Source organism: Pinus tabuliformis, chromosome 2_2 (assembly GCF_031772625.1).
Source record: "Pinus tabuliformis cultivar Carrire ecotype Pingquan chromosome 2_2, CPIR1, whole genome shotgun sequence".
In the NCBI taxonomy this organism is placed as follows: Eukaryota; Viridiplantae; Streptophyta; class Pinopsida; order Pinales; family Pinaceae; genus Pinus; species Pinus tabuliformis.
In genome coordinates this window covers 215,314,891-215,321,643 of record NC_142300.1, presented here as the reverse complement: position 1 = coordinate 215,321,643, position 6,753 = coordinate 215,314,891, and the positions used below count along the sequence as shown (strand labels likewise).

The 6,753-nt window shown below is 36.5% G+C and overlaps 1 pseudogene; it reads right to left on the bottom strand.

Annotated features, from left to right (window-relative positions):
- Positions 1-5,508: 5,508 nt before the first annotated feature.
- Positions 5,509-6,447, bottom strand: LOC149192087 (putative ribose-5-phosphate isomerase 3, chloroplastic pseudogene; annotated as a pseudogene).
- Between the last annotated feature and the right edge of the window lie 306 nt (positions 6,448-6,753).

Below are 6,753 nucleotides of genomic sequence, written 5' to 3'. Positions count from 1 at the left end.
TTATTATTATTTTAATTGGAAATCTTCAATTAAATAATAAAATTTAATTACGTCTCTCCCAATCTAAATTGCTTATTAGCATAATTCACTACCCTCATAGGTCTCGCATTTTTTAACAGCGTTGTAACATGTAGATTAATTTCCTTTTTGGTGAACAATCTCAACATTTTAGGAAACTATGGTGCAGTGGCTCCAACCCCTACAGATCATTAGGACAAACTAAGAATACCACAGAAGATGAAAGGTTGTAAAAACCAACTTATTTTTCAAACAACTAATCCAACATCAGTACCTAAACTTTTTCATGAAGATATCATATTGAGAATGTTTGAAAAATGGTGAGAAATATTCTGCGAGGGTGATGCGGAAAGAGTGATAAGGTTTCATTGTTTTGAATTTTTTTTGTTAAATCAGAAAAAGTTAAAAACCAATATTAATGGAGATATTGGTATTTTTTACTAAATTTTGTGAAGTGACTAAGTGTAGCTTTAACCATTCACTTAAGATGTTTTTACAATATAATTTCCTAAGTCTATTTAATATCTTCATTATCATAAAAACCAACCTATATCCATCTTAACTCCACATCTACCACTCTTAGGGGATGAAATCTATTTATCCCTACTTGGTAGACCCACCTATATCTATCTTAACTCCACATCTACCACTCTTAGGGGGATGAAATCTATTTATCCCTCTGAGCACTTGGTAGACCCAAAATTAAATGGATTAAAGATGAATTTCCCCTTTAAATAGATCTCACATGAATACCATGGTATTACCATGGGTCAATACCATGGGCTATCATAAACCTGGAGCTTAAAAATTACTGTTAGTAATTTATAAAAATTAATAAAATTAATAATTTATTTTTATTTTATTTTTTATTTTAACCAAGTTAAAATGTTTAGCATACATTAAATTACAACATCCATCCATTTTTACTCTTGATCCACCAAGCCCCGAGAGGGATCAAATATTTTTTCACTCTATGCTAGTTTGCATATCACGATATTTGATACCTCTAGGTGCTTAGTAGATCCAGAGTAAAGATGGATCTATGCTGGTTTAATTCCCCCATTTAAATAGGCGGCTACATTCCACGTGAATACGATGGGTCAATATCATGTGCCATTTTTATTTTTATTAATACTAATACTAGCAATTGCCCTAAAAAGTGCAAGAAGAGGCCGATAGATTTTTTAAATTAGAAAAATAGTATGAAAATTGGAAAAATGATAAAAAAATGCATTTATTGATATGTATTCATCTCATAAAAATGAAGGACCCCCATAACAAAAATGAAGGCCAGGATGAGTTTGGCTAGTAATTGAAGGGTGAAATAATCACAAATATTCAAACTAAGAATATTAAATAATCACAAATTCTCAATTGCATAAATAGTATGAAAATTGGAAAAATGATAAAAAAATGCATTTATAGATATGTATTCAGCTCATAAAAATGAAGGACCCCCATAACAAAAATGAAGGCCAGGATGAGTTTGGCCAGTAATTGAAGAGTGAAATAATCACAAATATTCAAACTAAGAATATTAAATAATTACAAATTCTCAATCACAAATATTCAAACTAAGAATATTAAATAATCACAAATTCTCAATTGCATAAATAGTATGAAAATTGGAAAAATGATAAAGAGGAGGAGCATTATATTATTATGTTTTCTATGTAGCACTCCTAACAACGTTTGCATTATCAAATCCTCAATTGGGTCTATGCTATTGGTCTGGTTTCCGAGTGACAGACCAATAGAAACATTTGGTAATGTATGCTCATGTTTTTAATCATAATATAAATATTCTGATTTCACAAAAAACAATATAGATCATCTTAAAACAGACCAAAACCCTGGAAGGAAGAGTTTCGGGATCAAAATTCCCATCAATCATCTAGAGCTCCAACGTGAAACAGAATTCTTACTAAATTTGAAGAATAATTTCTGCCAAAAGAAGTTGAATTTATCTACTTACTCAAAAATATAATAGTCAAATATATTGGCTCTACCTTGTGAGAAGATGTTTGTTAGGTATGCCATTGCAATTAAACGTGACAACAAACACACACGGGAGGTGTGCACTAACTATCATCCCGAACTAACAAGTTATTGATTGATACGGTAAAATTTGGGTGGAAATGATGTGTTAGTCATAGTTCCATGAAGAGCTGAAGTTTTGCAACAAATCCCTCTAAAGTTGCCAAAATCCGAGGATACAAAGTGTCAGAGTTCCCAATTCAGTACTATGATTGATATTTTGACAATCTGGGTTCATTTTATAAACCTAATTCTACAACCGCTCAATCAATCAAAATATGATGGTTATTTTGCAGAAACACGGTTCGAGTGGTTTTTGGGGATCCAATTTCAACACACGGGACAACAAGAAGCTTTATAAAATTCTACCATCTGAAAAGCTAACAGAGCCGAACTTCTCAGTCGACGCACTTTGCAAGATTTCTTTCTGAACGAGATTAACAACAACTCCACGGTTGCAAACCTAAATTTATACCGATTTTGTCACTAATTTTTGTAGCGGACAGTTCGACTCGTTCAAATAGAAAATTTTGATTCATGACTGAAAGAAAAATAGACCCACACAGATACCGAAAAAATGAGGCTCCAAACGCGTGCGCAGATTCCTATGCTGTGGAAAATTCCAATATATTTACCCTGAATAAGAGTCTTTATACAAAAACCCGTCAGTCAGGTCGAATGTAGCATGAGCAAATTGACCAGAACAGAAAAAAAGAATCCGCGAATTCTTAATTTCTTTACCCAACGAAAAATTCAAGAACACTACTGGATATCTTGTCACGAATTCTTGTTTGGTGTAATGAGGGCTTGCAAAGCCGTGATGTATGAATGAAAGGTGCTCATCACCAATTCTTGCTGGATACCATGAGGTTTCCTTGATATTAGTTGTGGGCTTTGTTGGATGTATGTTTAGAGGGTGTATTTAGTGACAGAGAAAGTTTTACTGAATGTCTTAAATCCTTTTATACATGATTAGTTTGCTCATGAATTTTTGTTGGATGCAAAGAGGGTTTGAGAGACCTTGATGACTAATAAATGAAAAATGTACAGGAAGATTTGCAGAGGCAGGAGCAAGCTTACCTGGATGCATTGGAAGCATTGCAGGTAGCCTCTGTGATGGAAACAATGGCTCAGATTGTGAGGTCAGTATATTGGTAGTGAAAATACATGTTGTTTTTAAATTTTCTGTGTAGATACATGAAAAAGGTTCTTTTAATGTCCACATATGACCAAAGTGGGTTAATGGCACTTGAGTCACATCCAACAAAAAAAAGAATAACCATGGTAAGAAGTAGCTAAAATGTCAAAAGGATGTGTATAAAAAAACATTGTAAACACAGTAAGATGTGGTAAAACCCAATCTACGAGACCCAAATACATGCACAAGATGCTTTTAAGGAATGACGAAGAAGATAGTTGGAAACTGAGACAAGTAATCAGTGTTGTCACATGTTTTTATCAATGCTTGGAATTAAAAAAGAGAGACCGACTGTGTATTCCACAATCACCGCAATTCTCACAAGGTCATTCAAAAACTATTTCGCTAGATCTTTCAGGAATTTATTCTCAAATTATTTGTTCATGTGCCTCTAGACTTTTGCAGTGCCTCAGTTGGAAAATTTCCTATTGACCTGCTCCTAACTGAAAGGAAAGTTTCAAGGCTATGTCAAATTTAAGAACAAGAAAAACATGAACTCCATCTCTCATTGGATTTGCATTATCCACAAACCTACAAACACTAATGTGGCTCAGAAACATCATAATAGATGATTCTCAGTGCAGCTGAATAGAATCCAATATTTTTTCAGACTGATACCAAGTAGGTCATATGTTTAGACTATAATTTAATGATTAACTAACAGTTTATACACAAAATCCTTATTTTGGCATACAATATTGTCAAAAAATATTGTTGAATTAACATCTCTGGTGTTTTGAAGATGGTTCTTGTTCCTGAACCTTCAAAGACCATTTGAAAACAGATTTCACTCAACCAAAAATCTGCAAATATGCAATGCTAAAGTTTTGGTCATATGTTTAGACTATAATTTAATGATGAACTAACAGTTTATACACAAAATCCTTATTTTGGCATACAATATTGTCAAAAAATATTGTTGAATTAACATCTCTGGTGTTTTGAAGATGGTTCCTGTTCCTGAACCTTCAAAGACCATTTGAAAACAGATTTCACTCAACCAAAAATCTGCAAATATGCAATGCTAAAGTTTTCCAATGCTGCATTAAGAATTTTATCCGGCTCTAGAAATACTCCAAAGGATTGACATGGGGAGCTACCACACTTATAAGTTCACAAGCAATCTTTAGCGATCCTTGAACATTATGCACCACATATGCAATGGCCATATGTAGGAAAAGCAGTTTACCTTTTACCAGAAGAGCTTGGGAAGATCTTGGAGCTGTTATGCAAAAAGTACAAATGGTTTGAGTGTATAAGCTTTCACAGTTAGTCATCATGTTGCTTGACCTTTCTGGATATAAAATATGTAAAAACATGTGAAATGTCCAAAAAAAATTGCGCAGTTTGTACCCATAAAGCTCAAAAAAAGTGGTTTTTCTGAAAATAAATATACCAGTTTGAATGAAAGATGTTCCATGGTCAGATGGCAAATTGGCATATTGCAAATAACAAAGAACAAATTATTCACAGATAAATGTGTAAAAATTAATTTGCCACTGGTAACCAGCATACTCGCAAGTACGTTGGAGGAAAATTCAAATTTATGGGCCAACTTAGTGCATCATTTTAAGACTGCTGTCTGCTAATGCAAATAGATAAGCAAAATCACAAAATACTGTTCTAAACCTATGACATGAAGCATCAAATTTAAGAACAATAGTTTAGTTAGAGCACCAATATTTTTGACCAGTGTAAAATGATAAACAAATTCAGGAAATACTTTTCTAATCCTATGAAATGAAGCATCAAATTTAAGTGAAAGAGATTGGTTTGAGCAACAATATTTTTGACCAGTGTAAAATGATAATCAATTTAAATATATTTGATACATCCAATACCAGATGTTTCTACTGAAATGGAACAAGCTTAATTGATAAACATTTAAACAACAGATAGTAGAACAAGATGGCAAATGTTGCGTTTAAAGGGCAAAAACATCACAAAGAAACGTCCGGCAACTCTGCCTATGAAATTGAATAATAATTGGATAGAAAAATTTGTCATTTGCTAATTTCAAACAACTTTTTCAACATTTGCAGGCTTTTCAGAGAAACTGTATACGTCGTTCAATGTAAGATATTGTAGAAAGGAAACACTTGGTCTCATGCCAAATAGGTACAGTGACCCAAAGCCCCATATGGCCTAAACGATTTGAATTTAGTCAAACAATTACCTGCTAACTCGATACAAATGCATGCAATATTTATATTGCATTTATTTCTAGCTGATTACGGAAAGCTACCCGGACACCGACAGTCATCACGGCAACCCAAAAATTTCTCACTTGGTATTGACCCTAACACCTTCCACCCCAGCAATGATTACAGCCGTGTCCATATCCAAGAAGAGCCCGTGCTCGACCACGCCTTCGAAAACCAGCATGGCTTTAGCCGCAGCCCTCGAATATTTGATCGGAGTCTTGAAATACAAATCCACAATGTAATTGGCGTTATCCGTAACGTACGACTTGTCACCGTCCATCCTGAGCTTCGCCTCGCAGCCCTCGACCTGAAAGAGGGATTGCAGCCTCGAAGCATTGTACTTCCAACAGAAGGGCACCACCTCCACAGGCATTGCTAGGCCGCTGCCGCCGAGGCCACTGACGAGCTTCGATTCGTCGACGATGACCATGAACTTTGCGGAGGCAGCATCCACTATCTTCTCTCGGAGCAACATGCCACCGCGGCCCTTGATGAGGTTGAGCTCCGGGTCGACCTCGTCGGCGCCATCGATGGCGAGGTCAATGTTGGGGTGATCATCAAGCACCGAGAGGGGGATGCCTAGAGACGCGGCCTGCTCGGCAGTGCGCTTGGAGGTGGGGACACCCACGATGTCTTTCAGCTCCCCGACCTTCATAAGCTCCCCGATTCTAGCCACGGCAAAGGCAGCGGTGGAGCCGGTGCCCAATCCCAGCACCATGCCGCTCTCCACATATTCCACGGCTTTCTCTGCAGCCAATTTTTTCAACTGATCCTGCGTCAGGACGCCGGTCGACGAGGACATGGCTCTCACTGATAATCTGGCAGTGTTTAGGCTCCTATTATGGTTGAAGTGAAGGTGGGTATTGGAATTCAAGGGCTTCCAATTATTCAATTCTAAGGAGGAGGACAATGAGGGTAACGTACAAAACGCAGCTCCCGCTGCGATCGCCATGGCCATGGAACCCTGAGACTATGGACACAACTTTAACTATGTCGATTGCTGCAGGGCCTGGATAATGCTCGTCGATTCCTCTGGCCTTTTTTTATTTAAGTGGTTGACTGCACCATCTCGGATTTGATCTTTGATATCACAAATGGATATCATTCTGCATGAAGGACGAAGACCATAACAGAAATACCTATGAAGGATGAAGACCGTAATAGAAATTCCTACCATTTCGTCTGAAGGATGATGAAGAGCATGACGAGACAGGATGATGAAGACCATGACGACGGGTGGCGCTAAAAACCTGAAAATGCGTTAAAGCAGACTGGTCGCGCTAAAAAAACTGTGCA